Source organism: Meriones unguiculatus, chromosome 19 (assembly GCF_030254825.1).
Source record: "Meriones unguiculatus strain TT.TT164.6M chromosome 19, Bangor_MerUng_6.1, whole genome shotgun sequence".
Taxonomy (NCBI): Eukaryota; Metazoa; Chordata; class Mammalia; order Rodentia; family Muridae; genus Meriones; species Meriones unguiculatus.
The window spans coordinates 42,034,603-42,055,514 of record NC_083366.1 but is presented as its reverse complement, the minus strand read 5'-3'; the positions used below and the strand labels follow the sequence as shown (position 1 = coordinate 42,055,514).

The window sequence follows — 20,912 nt, the reverse complement described above, 5'->3', positions numbered from 1 at the left end:
CATCACAGAGAAATAGGAGACAAGATGGCAAAGATACACACTGGAGAAAAGACTTCTTCAATAAATGTTCTGGAAAGCTGAATGTCCACATATAGAAAAATAAAATTAGACCCATAGCTATCATCCTTCACAAAACTCCAAATCCATCAAAGATTTCAATGGGAAACATGAAATGGCTAAGAAAAAAACCCGACAAGATAGGTGTAGGAGAGGACTATCGGTACAGGACTCCATGTGCTCAGAAACTAAGGCCAATAATTTGCAAATAGAACCTCATAAAACTACAAAGTTTCTATACAAAAAAAGAGACAATCAACCAACTGAGGAGGAAACTGCCGGGGTAGGAGAGATTCTTTTCCAGCTAAGCATCTGATAGAGCTGATAATGGATTAATATCCAGGGTACACAAAGAACAAAAACAAACAAGCAAACAAAAAGGGTCAAGGAAACAAGTGTAGCTGGAGAGGTTGGAGGGATGATCCAGAGCACTTATTGCTCTACCAGAAGAGCCAGATTCAGTCTCACATGGCAGCTCACGACCATAACTGCAGTTCCAGGAGACCCGGTGCCCTCCTCTCATGTCCTCAGGCACCAGGCACACACCTGGTATACATGCATCTAAAACACTCATACACACAAAATAAAATAAAAAAATCAATCTGAACATTTTTGTAATTAACAAAAGGAAAACAACCACTCAATTTAAAAACTGGGCTGTGGGTCTAAACAAAGAGATATCAAATAAAAAATATACATGACTAGTAAATATCACAAAAAGTGTTCCACATCCTTGGCAATTATGAAAATGCTAATCAAAACTACATTGAGATTTCATCTTCCCCCAGTCAGAACCACTAAGATCGGGGGGGGGGGGGGGAATTGACAACAAATGCTGGAAAGGATGCAGGGAAAGCAGAACCTTTACTCATTGTTTTTTTTATTTTATTATTATTTTTTTTATCAGCTACATTTTATTAACTCTGTATCCCAGACATGTCCCGATCCCTCATTCCCTCCCAGTCCCTCCCTCCCTCCCTCATCTCCACTGTGCCCCTTTCCAAGTCCACTGATAGGGGGGACCTGCTCCCCATTCATCTGATCCTGTTTTATCAGGTATCTTCAGGACTGGCTGCAAAGCCCTCCTCTGTGGCCTAACAGGACTGCTCCTCCCTTCATGGGTGGGGAGACCAAAGAGCAAGTCATTGAGTTCCTGTTAGAAATAGTCCTTGTTCCCCTCACTTTGGGAAACCAATTGGTTACTGAGCTACCACAGGCTACATCTGAGTGGAGGTTCTAGGTTATATCCATACATGGTCCTTGGTTGAATGTCAGTCTCAGAAAAGACCCTGTGCCCAGATATATTTGGTCCTTGTGGAGCTCCTATCCTTTCCCCAACAGACTAACTCCCCTTCTTTCTTATGATTCCCTGTACTCTGCCAAAGGTTTGGTCATGAGTCTTTGCTTTGAAAACACTGCTAGTTAGAGTCTTTCAGATGCGCTCAGGAGACTCCTGTCATACGTTCAATGCACATCCCATCTGTCTTTCTAAACGAGGATTGATCATCTTACCCCATGTCTGCTCAATCTTTTTTAGGTGTATAGATTTCATTATGTTTATCATATCTTATAGGTCTATATAAGTGAGTATATCCCGTGTTTGTCTTTCTCCTTCTGGGATATTTCACTCAGAATGATCTTTTCTAGATCCCACCATTTGCCTGCAAATTTCATGATTTCCTCCTTTTTGATTGCTGAGTAGTATTCCATTGTATAAAAATACCACAATTTCTGTACCCATTCCTCCATTGATGGACATCTGGGTTGTTTCCAGGTTCTGGCTATTACAAATAAAGCTGCTATAAACATGGTTGAGCAAGTATCCCTTTTGTGTACTTGAACGAACTTTGGGTATATACTTAGCAGTGGTATAGCTGGGTCTTGAGGAAGCACTATTCCTAATTGTCTTATAAAGCGCCAGATAGCTTTCCAGAGTGGTTGTACCAGTTTACATTCCCACCAGCAGTGGAGGAGGGTTCCCCTTTCTCCACAACCTCTCCAGCATGTGTTATCGCTTGAGTTTTTCATCTTGGCCATTCTGATGGGTGTAAGGTGATATCTCAGGGTCGTTTTAATTTGCATTTCCCTGATGGCTAATGAGGATGAGCATTTCTTTAAGTGTTTTTCTGCCATTCGATATTCCTCTGTCGAGAATTCTCTGTTTAGCTCTATTCCCCATTTTTTAATTGGATTACTTGGTCTGCTGCTTTTCAGCTTCTTTAGTTTTTGTATATACTGGATATTAGTCCTCTGTCAGATAAAGGGTTAGTGAAGATTCTTTCCCAATCTGTAGGCAGTCGTTTTGTTTTGATGACGGTATCCTTTGCTTTACAGAAACTTTTCAGTTTCATGAGGTCCCATTTATTGATTGTTGCTCTTAGAGCCTGTGCTGTTGGTGTTCTGTTCAGGAAGTTGTCTCCTGTGCCAATGAGTTCTAGGCTGTTCCCCACTTTTTTTTCCAATTGATTTAGGGTATCTGGTTTTATGTTGAGGTCCTTGATCCACTTTGACTTTAGTTTTGTGCAGGGTGATAAATATGGATCTATTTTCATTTTTCTGCATGTAGACATCCAGTTGGTCCAGCACCATTTGTTGAAGATGCTGTCTTTTTTCCATTGAATGGATTTGGCTTCTTTGTCAAATATTGAGTATTCATAGGTGTGTGGATTTATTTCTGGGTCTTCTATGCGGTTCCATTGATCCTCCTTTCTGTTTCTATGCCAATACCATGCAGTTTTTATTACTGTTGCCCTGTAGTACAGCTTGAGATCAGGAATGGAGATACCTCCAGATGATCTGTTGTTGTACAGGATCGTTTTGGAGATTCTGGGTTTTTTGTTTCTCCATATGAAGCTGAGAATCTTTTTTTCAAGGTCTGTAAAGAATTGAGTTGGTATTTTGATGGGAATTGCATTGAATCTGTAGATTGCTTTTGGCAGGATGGCCATTTTCACAATGTTAATCCTACCAATCCATGAGCACGGGAGATCTTTCCATCTTCTGATATCTTCTTCAATTTCTTTCTTCAGAGACTTGAAGTTTTTCTCAAACAGGTCTTTCACTTGCTTGGTTAGAGTCACACCAAGGTACTTTATGTTATTAGTGGCTATTGTGAAGGGTGTTGTTTCCCTAATTTCTTTCTCAGCCTTTTTGTCTTTGGTATATAGGAGGGCTTCTGATTTTTTTGAGTTGATTTTGTATCCTGCTACTTTGCTGGCGGTGTTTATCAGCTGAAGGAGTTCTCTGGTTGAATTTTTGGGGTCACTCATGTATACTATCATATCATCTGCAAATAGTGACACTTTGACCTCTTCCTTTCCGATTTGTATCCCCTTGATCTCCTTTAGTTGTCTTATTGCTCTGGCTAGGACTTCAAGTACTAAGTTGAAGAGATATGGGGACAATGGACAGCCTTGTCTTGTCCCTGATTTCAGTGGGATTGATTTAAGTTTCTCTCCATTGAGTTTGATGTTAGCTATAGGCTTGCTGTATATTGCCTTTACTATCTTTAGGTATGTGCCTTGTATCCCTGATCTCTCCAAGACTTTAAACATGAGTGGGTGTTGGACTTTGTCAAATGCTTTTTCAGCATCTAAGGAGATGATCATGTGGTTTTTCTCCTTCAGTTTGTTTATGTAGTGGATTACATTGATGGATTTCCGTATGTTGAACCACCCTTGCATGCCTGGGATGAAGCCTACTTGGTCATGGTGGATGATATCTTTGATATGTTCTTGGATTCGGTTTGCAAGTATTTTATTGAGTATTTTTGCATCAATGTTCATAAGAGAGATAGGCCTGAAGTTCTCTTTTTTTGTTGGGTCTTTGTGTGGTTTAGGTATTAAGGTGACTGTGGCTTCATAGAATGAGTTTGGTAGTGTTCCTTCTGTTTCTATTTTGTGGAATAGCTTGAGGAGAATTGGAGTTAGCATTTCTTTGAAGGTCTTGTAGAATTCTGCGCCAAAGCCATCTGGTCCAGGGCTTTTTTTGGAGGGGAGACTGTTAATGACTGCTTCGATTTCCTTGGGAGATATAGGGCTATTCAGTCTTTCTACCTGATCTTGACTTAGTTTTGGTAGATGGAATCTTTCAAGAAAATTATCCATTTCATTTAGATTTTCAAATTTTGTGGCATATAGGCTTTTGTAGTATGACCTAATAATTGTTTGGATTTCCTCAGTGTCTGTGGTTATGTCCCCATTTCCATTTCTGATTTTGCTGATCTGGATAGTTTCTCTCTGCTTTTTAGTTAGTTTGGCTAAGGGTTTGTCTATCTTGTTAATTTTCTCAAAGAACCAGCTTTTTGTTTCATTGATTCTTTGGATAGTTTTATTTGTTTCTAGTTGATTGATTTCAGCCCTTAGTTTGATTATTTCCAGCCGTCTGCTCCTCTTGGGTGTATCTGCTTCTTTTTTTTCTAGGGTTTTCAGTTGGGCCATTAAGTTGTTTGTATGTGATGTTACGAATTTCTTCTTGCAGGCACTTAGTGCTATAAATTTTCCTCTGAGCACTGTTTTCAATGTGTCCCATAAATTTGGGTATGTTGTGCCTTCCTTTTCATTGAATTCTAGGAAGTCTTTAATTTCTTTCTTTATTTCTTCCTTAACCCAGCTGTCATTGAGTAGTAAGTTGTTCAGTTTCCATGTGCGTGTCAGCTTTTTGTTGTTTCTGTTGTTGTTGATGTCTAGCTTTAGTCCATGGTGGTCAGATAGTATACAAGAAATTATTTCAATCCTTTTGTATCTGTTGAGGCTTGCTTTATGACCCACTATATGGTCTATTTTGGAAAAGGTTCCATGCGGTGCTGAAAAGAAGGTGTACTCTTCTGAGTTTGGGTGAAACGATCTGTAGACGTCTATTAGGTCCATTTGATTTAGGGATTCTGTGAGTGCTTTTATTTCCCTATTTGGTGTCTGTCTAGTTGATCTGTCCCTTGGTGAGACTGGAGTGTTGAAGTCTCCCACTATTAAGGTATTAGGATCAATGAATGATTTAAGCTTTAATAATGTTTCATTTACGAATGTCGGTGCTCTTGTATTTGGGGCATAGATATTCAAGATTGTGATGTCCTCTTGGTGGATTTTTCCTTTGATGAGAATATAGTGGCCCTCCTTATCTTTTTTGATTAACTTGGGTTGAAAGTCTATTTTATTAGATATTAGGATGGCTACTCCAGCTTGTTTTCTGGAACCATTTGCTTGAAAAACAGTTTTTCAGCCCTTTACTCTGAGGTAGTGTTTATCTTTGTTGCATAGGTATGTTTCTTGGATGCAACAGAATGTTGGATCCTGTTTCCTTAACCATTCTGTTAGCCTGTGTCTTTTTATTGGTGAGTTGAGTCCATTGATATTGATAGATAATAGTGACCAATGCATGTTAGTTCCTTTTGTAATGGAGTCGGTGATCTAACCCTGTTTCATTGCTTGTTTTCTTTTCATTTTTGTTGGGATATTATCTGTATGCCCTGTTTTCTTGGGTGAATTTGTTTTCATTGGATTGGAGTTTTCCTTCTTGTATCTTCTGTAGGGATGGTTTGCTGTGTAGATATTGTGTAAATTTAGTTTTGTCATGGAAAAAATATGGAACGCTTCACGAATTTGCGTGTCATCCTTGCGCAGGGGCCATGCTAATCTTCTCTATATCGTTCCAATTTTAGTATATGTGCTGCCGAAGCGAGCATCCTTACTCATTGTTAATACACACTACACAGTGGTGCAGGTACTCTGAAAATCAGTGTGGAGAATTCACAAGAAACCATACATATATATATGTATGTATGTATATATATGTATATATATATAACTTCATAAATATAAATAGGTTATATCATATTCTATATAAATATTTATATATAATATATGTGGTATACATTTATTTGCTACTCCTAGGCATATACTCAAAGGACTCAACATTCTCCTCCACAGATGCTTGTTCAGCCATGTTCATTATTGCTCTATTCACAAGTGTTAGAACATGGAACAACCTAAATGTCCATCAACAAATGGGATAAGAACAATGTACTCATATACACAAATAATAAAAAACACTAAAAGAAAAAGCCATAGGGATACATAGTATTCTATGTTTAGTTAACAATTCATATTTGTGTGTGTGTGTGTGTGTGTGTCTGTGTGTGTGTGTGATTTAAATGAAGATGTACCTCTTGAAGTGATAATGGTCCCATGCAAAAGCTGTATACTGTCTAACAAGCAAAATCCCTGGTGCCAGGCGTCGGAAACCTCCCTTCAAACTGTTGCTTGGGGGTTCCAAGAGATTTCCAAGACAATATAGACTATATATGCTGCCCATAGTTGCCTCCTGGAACTTGAGGGTTAGACCCTATTGCTTACAACGCCACATAATTTGGACTCAAGACCTGAAGGGTTGATCTGGGACTGACTGCCTCCCTGGGAACCGGGCGTTGTAGTAGGGAAGGCGCAATGCAGGCTGCCAAGGGAGAGAAGCGGTCAATTGTCCTACCAAGCCGTACAATTTTGACATGAATGGCAACGATGACTGCCCTGCCAATAGAGCAGAAATGGTGTAAGAGGAGCATTTTTCTCTTGGGAGTAACCCAGAGCTATCTAACCAGACTTAAGGCCTGCTCAACATGAGGGAATCCCTGCGTGGTCCTACAAACCTTGCCAACTACCTGTGGGTGGAGAGACCTTAAAGGAAAACCTACGACAGCCATTTCTTTTTGCATCAGGTGGAAACTATTACAGAGACCCACAACTGGACAAAATGCAGAGAATAAGTGACTTGGGGTGTCCAACCCCAACAGATACGCCTGTAATACAACCCTTACACCTAAGCCTCGGGGAAAATCATGGAAAGGGAGGTAAAAAGACTGTAATTTCCAGAGCACCAAGAAGTCTGCTGTGAGATGGTGTCTTCCACATGCGGTAGGAAAGCTACATCCATGAACTCTCAACAATATATTTGTCCTAACAAGATCAACGTAATGACAATACCAGTTGACATGACAGTGTAGACAGGGAAAATTCACATGGCCCCACCCCTAGATAAAGAGCTACGGGTTATAAGTTCCTGCTCAGAGGGAGGATCAGTTTCCTCCAGGGACAAGCTGCCACCAGACAGGATTTTCAACCCAAAGTGGTCAGCCCTACACACATATTATAAGCAAGGCTAAATGGACTCAGTAGGTTATCTATAGATGTGTGCATTCATGTGAGTGTGTTCGTATATACGAGTGTGTTCGTATATTTAGAGAAGAGATTATGAATTTGTGGGATTATAGGGGGAGTCGGAGAGGGAGGGGCAGAAGTGATATCCTTTCATGCTCATGTATGAAGTTCTCAAAAATTAGAATTATTAACTAAACTAGAGAATACGCTGGCAGATATAATCAATTGTCTAAGCAAGAACTTGGAATAAGAATAGAAGATGGCTTAAGTTCAGCCACTCAGCACTGCAGTGACAGGTAAAAGTTCCCAAAGATAGAAAAGGAACAGCAAGAAGAGCGGCAGGTAGGAGAGGGCTGCCCCGGGGTCTCTGGAAAATCAAGAAGTGGGTGGTTGGTATTAAAACTTCTCCATTTTGGCATCCCAGTGGTCAGCTAAGTGAAACAAATATTGGGAAGGAGTGAATATAGAACCAAGAGGAGACGAGGAAGGCAGTGTTGTCCACTCTTTCAGCATCACTGGCTGTGAATCAAAAAGAGGCCATCATGCCAGGACACCTAACTCAGAGGCCTGAGGCCAGGGAGTGTGGGAGGAATGAGAAGGAGCTAAGCCATCTCTGCTGATTCCAGCCTTCCAGAGAATTCATCACAGCACAGAAAGCTGTTCCTCGGCCTGAGTGCCCAGTGGAATGCCTCAGGAAATCCATATACTCTCACAGAAGCTCAAAGAATCCCCCCACACTCATACCCAACTCACTCATGGCCAAATTCAACCAAAGCAATTCATCTCGAAAGAACAAATGTCACCAGAGCTATATTCCACATATACACCCACTATCCCTTTATACACATGACGTGAAAACCCTGAGCTAAAATGCTCCAATGAGTTACACCCCAGCAATCCTCTGCAGGAGGTGGAGGGCTCAGGCTCAGGAGGAAAAGAAGAGAAATTTACAGGGTAGCAATAGCCCCAGTCACAGGTCGGCATACACGACAAAGCATTCTGCTCAAAATGGTGGGTAACGGTACCTCAGATGTGGAAGTAAGACATTTTAGCTTCAGGAGACTTGAAAATTCATACGAGAAATTGGGAAGATAAACAGAAGCTAAGCAAAATGGGTATCGGACATTTTCAAATTCCGTCTGCAGTTTACAGATTATGGTGGAAGGTTGAAGTAGTTCTCTTGATGCGTTATAACTCAATAATGATTTATAATGGTATCTAAATTGTATATAAAGCATGACTTCAAGGTTAAATGCACAGCTCTACTGTACAAACGGACTAAGTGTGTGTGTAACACTTTTCATTCCTGAATGTTGTAAAATGCCTGACAAGAAGCAGTTTAAGGGAGGAAGGGCTTGTTTGGGTTCATGGAAGGGGCACACTTCCATGCTATAGCAGCAGCTTGTATCAGAAGTTCTCTTACATCTGGGCAGATAGACAGGTATGGTACACACCTTTAACCCCAGCACTCAGGGAGGCAGAGGCAGGCAAATTGCTGTGAGTTCAAGGTCAGCCTGGTCTAAAAAGTGAGTCCAGGACAGCCAAGGCTATACAGAGAAACTTTGTATTGAAAAAACAACCAACCAAACAAACAAAAACATCTGGACAAATCATGAAGCAGAGAAAGAATGCCAGCGCCCAGCCAATAGTATTGTTTTTCCTTCCTTCCTTCCTTCCTTCCTTCCTTCCTTCCTTCCTTCCTTCCTTCCTTTTCTTCCTTCCTTCCTTCCTTCCTTCCTTCCATCCTTCCTTCCTTCCTTCCTTCCTAACATTCAGTCATAGACCTCAGTCTATGGCCTGGTATCACCCAATTTCAGAGTTGGCCTTCCCTCTTCAGTTAATGCTTTCTGGAAACACCCTCACAGACAGGCCCAGAAGTATGTCTCTCAGGCAATTCCTAACCCAGTCAAGAAAGGCAAACAAACCATCACAATGTGTTTTCAAAAGTTAGCACAATTATTGCTGAATTGTAGCTTTTACATTCTAAGGCTCCAGCTTTCCCTGTGAACAGTTATTGACAGTATACTTTATAACTGTATTTATACCAATACCACTTGTCCTTAAAAAGCAGCTAACTGCTTTCTTGGGCAGGTGCTGTGAAATGAGGTCCTCGCTCAAGGTACAGGGGCAGCAAAAATGAGCTATTCTGAGCAAGCCAGCCATCCTGAGGAGAGGGGCCACCTTCCACCTGACCTAACTGACACAACTAATGCCCAGGAATTGCTCATTAAGTCTGAGTGAATGTATTTTTAACTTATGTGCCTCAACAGTTCATAGATAAATGTACTTCTACTTGCTTCAGACAATCAAAGTAATATCTCTTGAGTTGCTGTGTTTCAGATGTTTAGGAAACAGACAAGGTAATTTATAGAGAGGATGAAATTTTATCAGCGTTGATGCCTTGCTAACAATACAATTTAGCTCTGATTGGTGGTTAATCTTCCATATTCACATAAAGTGGAGGTTATAATGCATTCAATTTAGCATCTTCCCTTAATGTGCATAAAGTCAAGACACCAACAGTTGTCAATGAGTGAATTAGAAAATCCTTGCATGGGATTTTTTTTTCTGCAATACCACCTGCCTTGCACCAACTTTTATTTAAAATAGACTGAGATCAGTGCATTTAAATAATTCCACTGAACTCAATTTTAGGGTGATTACCATGAAGTGACAGCCCCTGATGAGGAGCAGCCTAGGAAGGGGGGTGCTGTGTCTTGGCATGTCACTGAGAGTTGTGGGTTTTCATGTGGTCATTCCTTCCCATCAGGAGTGAGGCTGACATTTAGAAAGTTCAGGAAAGGTATCTAAGATTATTTCATTCCTGATAACTGATAAACAGTTAATTATCCACTTATTTTCACCTTTGTGGGAAGAGATAGAGCAATACCTTACTCAATTTTTTTGAGATTTTTCTCAAACTCTGTAGTTTTAAATGTTTCTATTCTATTAAGTATAGTATGAATTAATTTCTAATCTTATTATTTTATTTTATATATTTCCAGATAAGATGTAAATATTAGGAAACCTAGAAAGGTACCTATTTTCAAGTAGATATATTGATAATAGCCAATAAATGTTTCTCTATTAGCATTTATCTAGAGCCATACATAAGTTAATAACAGTAATAAAAATAAAGCACCAACATTAATCATGATTGCAGTGATTAGCTAGCAATTACTTGTGTTATATACATTAACTCATTTTCTATCTACAGTGTCTTCATGAAATAATTATCACTACCTTCTTTGCACAACAACTTCTTCTGGATTATACACTCCCTTCCCTCCCACAAGAGAGGAGATGCATCAGACCCAGGAAGCTAAGGAACCATTCAAGGCTCAGAGAACTCAGGAAGTTAAAGAATGCATGAGATTGCTCCTTGGCTATATAACTAACCAACAACTGAGAGGGTTGCTTAGGGAGAGCTCTTAGGTGGAGCTTTGTGCAGGCTGGGAAGAGGGCTCCAGGGGTGAGCGATCACACTTGTTGGGGGTGGACTTTCTAGAGATGCAGCTGCCCTCCAGTCACTCACATTCCTGTACAAACCCCATAATCTCATTGGTTTACCAACTAAGACCTGGGTAGAACTGTTTCTTTGGTCTGCCAGTGGTGCCTGGTCTGGAGCTAACAGGCATTTGCACACATCTCCCCAGGGAGAGTCATACATGCCAGCATCTTACATACAAGAAATGGGGACACTTTGAGTTCATGGCACCTGGTGGAAACATGATTTGCATCCAGGAATCTGACATAGGAATCTACATTTTTAATTCCTCTTCCACGTTTTTTGTTTTGATGGCTAGCTTGGATTTTCAAGACAAGGTTTCTTTATGAAGCCCTGGCTGTCCTGGAACTGCTCTGCAGACCAGGCTGGCCTCTAACTCACGGAATCTACCTTCCTCTGCCTTCCAAGTACTGAGATTAAAGGCATTTGCCGATACCCACATTTTTTGATCTGACAAGCATCACCCATCAATGAATTGAGACATTAACATCACAGACTGCAGTTTGTGGGGGTTGGAAGGTTTTGTTTGTTTGTTTGTTCCAGGCTAGCCCCTAAATGATAGATGAAAAGAAGCAAATCCAAAATTTAAGTGTAGAGACATCAACACTGAGCAGTGGGTTTGGGGGTGTTAATAATTCTAAGCTCATGTGGGTGACACCAATGAGGAAAAAAAAGGAGGAGAGAAAGAATATTTCTTAAAATCAATCAAAATTGTAGAGCTGGGTTGAAAGTTTTGGAGGAAAAAGAGCAGAGAAGTCAGTTTCTCTGAAATGTGTCTCTCTGGTGTGTGCTTTGAGGGGAGCTAGAGAACGTGTTTCCTCTGTTTTTGGTTTAGTGGACAGGAAACCAAGAACTCTAAACACAAGCTTTTAAAAAAAATAACCTATTGTTGAATATTCTAACCACCGTTTAGGATAATTTTCCTCCTAGATAAAGCAGAATCATACTTTTTTTTCTAACTTGCATTTAAATTTTGGGATCTTTCCGTGTAAGGTGGAATGGAGTTGCCAAAATAACTGCAGTTTTAATGTTTGATTTTATCAGGAGTCCCGGTGGGAGTAAAAATTTCAGTGTGGGACACGAATATAACATGGAACAGTGCGCGGACTGGGGCAGCCTTCATCCCATTCTTACTGCAAAGGTGAAGAGCACCAGGCTGTTTCCAGGCAAATGCTGGACATCCCTTTCCCTAGCTCATGTGGGCTCTCCCGCAGAGAAAGAACAGTTAAAACAAGGAGAGAACAGCTTGTCTGTAGATACAATAGTAGCTTTGATCTATGTGAGGTAGAATGAACTAGAATACAAAATTAAAACCATCAAAGTGTTGAATAATTGCTGCCACAAAGTCACAAAACTCTACCCCAAAGCAATTTTTATTTTCAGTCATATCTACTTATTTTAATATAGTTTCCCTTTTTTGAGCAAAAGCTAAAGTTTTACTTTTTAAAAAGACTGATTAAGCTGTATATTTTCATATGAATATATATAATATATACATATATATTGATTTTTCTTCTTTCCAAAAGTCAGCAGCCAAATGAATTTAGCATATTTCATAGCTGGGTTTAAATGGGATTTGGCAAACTGTAAGAAAACTTTTTGGAAAAAGCTCTTAAGCAAAAAGGAGCTTATAATGTCACTGAAACCGTGTCAAACTGAAATGACTTCATTACAAACACAGCCCTAACAGCATTCATACAGTCCTGCTTCATTTAAATGTACCACGTGTTGTTCTTAACTACACGCTAAACCAAACTGTTTAAAAGCAGATGATGCAACCCACACAATGACCTCAGTAGTTAAAAAGGAGATGGGCAGGAGAGGGGGGGCTGGCACTTCTGCAAATGGAAGAGCTGACACCAGGCAAACCAAGTGCTTTGTGAATCCTGCCCAAAGGCCCCAGAGCTTTCTGCTTTGTACTTCAAACGTGATGTCTCATCCTCCCAGTTTATCTGCTTCATTTATGGTGCAGCACCTTCGCCTTCACTTTAAAAGCCCTTGGACTTGTCAGAGACGTACACGATTGCGAATAAATTGACAACACCCCCTAAATATATATATATATATATATATATATATATATATATATATATGTTAAATAAACAGTCTGTGTAATGTTTTGCACGTCTGATTCACTTCCCTGATTTTATAAGCTTGTAAACATGAGCCATGAATTGTTCAGGTCGGGGATCACATCAAAGAGGCATTTTATAAATTATCACATGCTAAAGTTTTTCAGCTAGCAAGAGTTGTCATACCTGTCGCTGTGTCCACCAAAGTGGCCCTTGTAGAGAAAAGGAAAGCTGCCAGAGGGAGAAAATGGTACAACTGCAGTTTGTGCAGAGTTTAAGAGGAAAGCCTGCTCATCAGGGCACTGGGCCTTCAGAGCTGCGCATGAAGCTCTCTTTCCAGTGCATCAGTCCTCTGCTGTGATCCTGCCACCTTCTAACACAGAAAACTCCAGCCATGCAGATCATCTGTGGTGCCCAACAAGCGCCTGGATTCCACCGGCATCCTCACCCTCACGAAAGGAAAAGGAAAAGGAACCACCAGCCCAGTCAGAAGGAAGGGCCTATAACACGAGGAACTGGCTCTCCTCAAGCTTTGCCACATAGCTTTCATTCAGTCATTCGTTCATTCACTGTCTGACCACCCTCTCTGTACCAACCACTACGGAAGTTCCTCCTGAGCTTGGGAGAACACAGTATTTTAGGGAAACAGGTACATATACACACCAGCACATGATCAAAGGATGTCTTCTTGGGGTGTAGTAGTGCCCTGATAACAGAGACCCCGATATTGGAAGAGCCAGACAAGAAAGGAGGTGACAGGTAACAAAGTTGGTGTAAAAGAGAGCAGCTGAAGCGAGGGCATGAAGGCTGCAGAGCCCACAAGCCCAGGCATGCTGTGGAACAGTAAAGAATTCCAACGCATATCAAGCACTTAAATGAACAGAGGGCATCGTGACAGATGAGGTCCGAGAGGAAGTAAGGACCATTTGGCAAAAGATGCTTTGTAAGCCAAAGAAAGGAGCTGGTCCTGAAGGGTGGAGGACATGGCAGGGTTTTCAGCTGAGGACAAAAAGCTGAGATTTGCATTTTGAAAAGACCTCACCAACAATTTAGATCTGAGCTGCACTAAAAACACCTAGACATATCCTGTAACTCTAAATTTCAGTGGTATAAAATAACTAATCCTATTCAGCCATGACTGCCTTGGATATGAAGTTTTGCCTCTAAGGTTACATACATACACACATAACATGTATGCGCACACACACATACAATGTTCTGAAACTATAGCTCTGTGGGAGGTCTGAAACTAATTTTTATCATTTAATCTGACCACCAAAGCAGAGCACAGTCAGCATATGCCCCCGAGGCTTCATGAAGCTTGTTACGTGGATGGCCACAGATCATCACATTCACACTGGGTACTTCACCCACAAACCCATACTGTGCTTCCTCCTCACCAACATCCTGAGTTGTTCGATGATCAGTAGGTATTTATTTGTCACGTGCGTGTTCTTTGCTGCACAATCACTATGGAAGTTAGTGCAGACATTCTTCAAAAGAAATTTAAAACCAGGACTGCCATATGACACAGCCACAGCCCTCCTGTGTACAAACCCGAAGTGCTCTAAGTCAGCTTCCCATACCAATATGGGCACACCCCTGTTTATCACACTGCTCAGAAAAGTGGAAATGGAATCAGCCCATGTATCTATCAACAGATGAATGGACAAGGAAAATGACATACTTATACATGACAGAGTTTCATTCTGCCATAAAGAAAAACCAAGGCATTCAAGGAAAACGAATACAACTGTTGATCATTACACTAAGTGAAATAAGCCAGACTTGGAAAGACAAATATTTCTCTTTTTTAATCATAGGCATCTCTAGATTATGTGTGTGTGTGTGTGTGTGTGTGTGTGTGTGTGTGTGTGTGTTGAGAAGGAACATTAAGAGAAAGAGAAGGAATCTTGGGAAAGGTGTGGAAGCAGAGGAAAAGAAAAGATAATGGAGTACATGTGACAGGAAACAGAGAGAGGGACTGTATGTAGATCGACAAAGAACCTCCAAGAAGTCAGGAGGTTGTAGCAAGCCAGTAGGTAAGAAAATGGATAGGGACAAAGTAGAATCACATACACACATGTACATATACACATGTACACACACACACTTGCTTAATTATTAAATAAGTGTGTATATGGGTATGATTAAAAAAAACCATTACTTTATATACTGACTTTTAAAATAAATGTTAAAAATAGGTTTGTGTTCTCTTTGGATATAAGCATCCAGTGATTGACAGGCTTTGACTGATACCCATCCCCTGTACCAAGATCAAGTACTGTACTAGCATTTAGTAAGGGAACAGGCACTATTTCTGACAGGAACTCAATGTCAGGCTCTTTGACCTCCCCACCCCCCAAGGGAGAAGTAGCCCTGCTAGGCCACAGAGGAGGACTTTGCAGCCAGTCCTGAAGATACCTGATAAAACAGGGTCAGATGAAAAGGGAGGAGGTCCTCCCCAATCAGTGGACTTGGAAAGGGGCAGGGAGGAGATGAGGGAGGAAGGGAGGGCTTGGGAGAGAATGAGGGAGTGGGATACGGCTGGGATACAGAGTCAATAAAATGTAACTAATAAAAATAAATAAATAAAGGGGAAAAAAAGAAAACAAAGAAGAACAAAAGTCACCACTTCTGGCCTCAGGCAGATTGTGTTCACAATCCATGACATAGTTTGCAAAAGAGAGCATGGTGAAGGTGAGCACCAAGGTGTGTCAGAACCACATCTCACAACATCAACAGCAGCAGAAAGATGAACAGGACCAGAGGCTCAGAACTCCTTAGCGGGACAGCTCATAGGGGAGGCAGCCCTCACATAGCCAAGTGTGAGTCAACTCCAGGCATAACCTGGAAAGAGACCAAACCATCTCCTGGAGATGTCAGAAAAAGTCAGAAACATGCTGGAAGATGACTCTGGTTTTCCACTTCAACATCTGCATGGAGAAGATAAGGAGGTCAACATTGGAAAGCATCTCTGGTGGTCTGAATAAAAATGGTTCCCACGGGCTCATAGGGAGTGGCACTATTAGGAGGTGCGGCCTTGTAGGAGTAGGTGTGACATTGTTGAAGGAGGTGTGTCTTAGTCACTTCCTGCTGCCTATGGATCCAGATGTAGCACTCTCAACTCCTTCTCCAGCACCATGTCTGCCTGAATGCCACCATGATGGTAATGAACTAAATCTCTGAACTGTACGCCAGCCCCAATTAAATGTTTTCCTTTATAAAAGTTGTCATGGTCACGGTGTCTCTTCAATAAAGAGAGCATCCATGGGGAATGAGTCTAGCTTAGAATTCTCCAGGCTTGAAAATCCTATCACATCAGGTAAGACTGGTGCTCTGAGGAAGACTGGGAGGACAGTGGCACAGGAGAATGCCAGCCTTTGACACAGCTCTGAGGAATACTATACTTAGTGATAGAGAGAGGGCTTCCCTGCCCTCACCAACAGAGAGGAGAGAATGGCAGAAAGGAGTGCCACAGAAACCAGGGGAAAGTACTTGCGAGGATGTCAGTGTACCCAGGAAATAGCAGAAAAATGCAATGATCTGGTTAGTCACCAGGCAACCCAGATGCCTTTTGAAAACAAACATCTACGCCATAGACAAAATCATCTGTCATTCAGGAAGCAAATGTGAATGAATGAGACTAACAATGGCAGAGACCACAGTTCCCAGGGAACCTCGCACTCCCTCTGGGCCTGTCAATATAGAAAGCAGGGCAGAAACACGCATTTGTAAAATGTTCCATGTAGGCATTAAAACATGAAATACTAAGCAATATATTGGACCATGATGAATTCTAGGGAGCAGAGAGGATGAAGTGACAACAGGGTTCCTTAGGAAGGGTTGTGAGACCCTTCAAGTCCAGGCCAGGTCAGAGCCACAACCACAGGCCCATCTGCCAAGGGCTGTCACTCTCTACAGAGCCCTCTGTCATTTCTAGGCTAGTCCTGAACTGACGCTGCAGCTGGCGGGAGGTGGGATTGGGGGTATGAACACGTAACATGTGCATGCTGTGACAGCTCAGCTGACCTGACCCTGTTTGATCAGGTGGGGTTATGTGGGGTATGCCAAAGATGTGCAGAGAGCTGAGCAAGAAGGGGCACAGGTGAGGCTTTGTCATTGCCTCACCCCACTCCTGCCAACTCTCCCCCAGAAAAACCTGCCGGGTGCAGAAAAAAAAACTGTATTATTGTGAGTCACCTGTCTTCACAATTCCCACTGCACACACACAACACCCAGGGAGCTGTGCAGACCCTTTTCTGGATGCTACAGAATTGTATATAATGAATGGAAATGGGTTTCGCAGCTCAGGAATTGGGGGGGAATTGGAGTGGAAGGCTCTTCCCTGTGCCAGGGCAAACGGTTACCATCTAAAGTTGAGGAAAGCGCCTGTGCCTGGCTTGGAAAATTTACACATTGGCATCTTAAAAATGGAGGAAGTTTTTACAGCATTAATTGGAGATTGTTAGCAGTAGGTGGTAGGGTTTCTTTTTATTTCGTTAAGGAAAGTCTATCAGTTGTCAAATGGCCTGGGTAGAAGTGGATTATTTTGATTTTTTTTTCCTCAAGCTCTCTGAAATGAAGCTTTTAATGCCTGCCGTGTAATGGCCTTCTTTTTCCATGTAAATGTGAGATCAATCTAGTTTTAAACAGAAAGGTTTTTCTAATGCATCTTTGGTATTTTTCAAGCTGTGATACAGCTGATAGGAGTGCTTATAAGATGTAAATTGCAGGAAATTCATATTTATAAGCTTTTCCATGTAATTTTAGAATGCTGACTTTTAAACATTTGCTAATGAAGAACTAGGAGAACTGCACGATGCACTAACTTAAACATCCGGACTCCACCTAGGCCAGGCTCTGATAGAGTCTGTGACCCAGATGGTGTTGATGGAGAAGAGAGAACCTCAGGTCATCTCTGGAAAGCAGTTGATTCCCTCTTAGATGCTGTGTGCATGCTGTCTTCCCTGGTGACTGCAGATCTCTACAGCCTTTGACTTTTAATTTTTTTTCTAAACAGATACGGGAAATCACAGCTCTGCCAAGTAAACACTTGAAGACACATGGATTTTCCTTTGCTACATCTAGATTGGTTCCCTATTGGTGTTGTAACATTACCACTGTGCAAATATATTACCTTAAAGATCTGGAAATAAGACTCTGACAGGTACCATACTGGGCTAAACTAGAAGTAGCAACAGAGCTGGGATCTTTTCTGAGTATGATGGACAAGAGATGAGTCCCACCCCAGACTGGATGGAATAGGAAACAGCACGGCAAGACACCACACTTTTCAGAATGACAAGCACTTGAAAACACAAATTGTTAATCTGGGAACTACTTTTCTTCTTTCTTCCTTTCTTTCCTTTCTTTCTCTTTCTTTCTTCCTTTCTTTCCTTTCTTTCTTTCTTTTTCTTTCTTTCTTCTTCTTCCTTCTCCTTGTCCTTCTCCTCCTCCTCTTCCTCCTCCTTTTTATTCCCAAACTATATTTTACCATAGGAAACTGAACATGCAGAGAGTCATACTACAGAGAAATGTTAACTGCTGTCTGTATTTTGAAAGAAAAGGCAAGTCAAATAGAAGAACTGGCATAGCCTGCAGGGGCTTGTGTTAGTTGTCTTCTTGACAACTGTGACCACATACCTGACCAGATGCAACGCAAGGAAGGAGATGTTTAGTTTGACTTGTGGCTTGAGGGTGCACTTTCCACCATGGTGGTGGAAGTATGTCACAGCTGTGGCAGCAGAGATGCCTAAACGGGTCACCTTGCTGACAGTAGGGAGGCCTGGCTGGCTGGGGAGCTATCCTGTAACCCTAGTCCTGTTCCTAAAGCACATCTCCCAGACAGGCAGCATGTCCAAAAGGTTCACAACCTCCAAAAACAGTGCCAATAGCTGGGAGCAAGGGTTCAAACATGTGAGGAGTAGGGGGAATATTTCACATTAAGCTACAGTAGAGATGTCTTTCCGGAACATTCAAATTCTAATATGATTCTTTCTAATCCCAAACAGTATAGCCTTATGTAACCTGGTATAAATGTTCATGCAGCCAATAGTCCTGACTGCTCAGGGAGTCTAGAAGTAGAGGACTGCTTGAGCTCAGGCCTTCCAAACTACCATGGGGAAAGACAAGGGGACCCCCAACTCAAGAGAAAGTTTAGTCTACAAGGGCGGTGGGGTGTTCACCTGTAATCCAGCATTTGGGAAGTAGAGCAGAAAGACTATGAGTTTATCTTGAGCTACATAATGAGACCCTGTCTCAAAATTAAAAACTAAGTTTCACATATTAGTTTATACTCATGTTCTTCCTAACAGTGTGTTTTGCGGCCAGACTTTCATTCAACTGGTCAAGAATGTGTTTTGTGGCCATGCTTTCATCTGATTGGTCCCAGAGCTACAGAAGTCAGACTGCCTCTCCCAAATCCCTGCAAGGACCCTTCCAAGAGGCCTGGACCTAGCCCCTGCTTCTTTCTCCATCTACCCAACCTGCTGCTTCATCCACAGCCCCTCTCCTTCCTGCTCCATGGGAACACCTGCAAGGAATATTATTTTAGGGATAACATGTTAACGGAGAGGAGGTTCTTTTTTAAAAAAAAATTTATTTATGTTTTTAAATTTATTTTTAATTTATGTATTTACTCTACATCCCAATCATAGACCCCTCCAACCTTTCCTTCCAGTCACTCTCTCCCACCGTCTTCACCCTCTCCCCTCTTCCCTTGTCTTCAGAGAAGGGAAGCTCCCCGACTCAAGAGAAGGTTCTTTAATCATTCATTCAACAAATTGTACTGATCACCTACTATATGCCAGGTTCAGGGCCCTGATCTAAGGAATGAACAAGAGGTGTGTATCACCCTTCCACATACATAACACATGCACACTCGTCGTGCATATACATACATGTGCACAAACACACACGTGTACACACACACGTGCATGTGCACACAGAGACACACACATACATATATACACATATGTACACACATGTGCAGACACACTACATGCATGAACATGTTCATGTTGGTATATACATACACAAAGAAATAAAACAAATCTTTTTTTAAAGATGACTAATTTTGTATTCATATGTATTCTGTGGTGCAATGGTGGTAGTCAGCACCAGAGAAGCTCAAAGTCATTCCTGAGGGGATGGATGCATGAGTGAGGCACACTTTGCCTATGACTAGCCCTCCAGGCAGACAGCTGGACAGAGGCCAGACTGTGCCCAGGAAACACTATACCTCCATCCTTTCTTTCCTAAGCCTCTGCTGTCTGACTGAGCCCTATTTCCTACGTGTTCCCTTGTTTGCTGTCCACCTCCCTCACAAGAACATCCACCGCCTGAGAGGTAAGGTCTTGCCATACTCATTCACAGCCTTATTATGGCAGGACTCTGGCTCAGGAGAGGCCCTGAGGTACAGTCTGCGTAGATGTTCCGCCCAGAGCTCTGCTGTCACAAGAAGACCCAGGAGGAAGGAGAAGATATCAGGCAAGAAGCTGGTGCTTCCTCTGGGAAGACAGTACTGCCATTTCTGCATGTGAGAAGCTTTTCTTTGAAGGAAAGCACACCTGCCTCTAGTGGAATCTCTCCGGGCCATCTTAGGCTGTGTCTTGGTGGTACAGAGGCACTCCTGTCACGGCCACAACCCTCACCAAATTCCAACTTCTTGAAAACATTTAGGGAAACTTTTACCTAGGGCAGGGTACCTTTTTTGCTTAAAGCCATAGAGTGGAAAGAGACAGGGGCATTTAAAAAAGAGAGAGAAAGGTGTAATTATTTATCTGAAGTTGTTCCTGGGGGTGCAGCACAGACTCGATATGACTGAAACCGTTCCCATCACATTAATAATAGTAATAAAAAGGCTTTCACCTCCTGTGGCAAGAAGTTGCAAATCTAAATAATTTTATCTTCTCCTCTGAACATTTCCCAGGATGCAACAGTAGCTCTCAGGCAGACAGAAATTATTCACTATGCACGCAGAGCCTACTCCCTTTCAAAAATGACTTTGAGATAATATTTGTTTCATGCCTTTGGTAATTTCACACGCACACATATATATAACTAAAGTGTTCAATTTTGTTGATGGAGCAGTTTAAACTTTATACAGCAATTTAATCCGCTGCA

The 20,912-nt window shown here is 41.6% G+C and overlaps 1 protein-coding gene and 1 non-coding gene across 2 annotated transcripts in view; both read right to left on the bottom strand.

The window, feature by feature from the left end:
* Nucleotides 1–20,912, bottom strand: part of Dcdc2 (doublecortin domain containing 2) — a 169,695-nt gene that overhangs the window by 35,252 nt on the left and 113,531 nt on the right. The gene's annotated exons all lie outside the window — the stretch shown is intronic.
* LOC132649386 (U6 spliceosomal RNA) lies at nt 5,631–5,737 on the bottom strand. Its single transcript, XR_009587822.1, has one exon. It is a non-coding gene; the product is annotated as a U6 spliceosomal RNA (small nuclear RNA).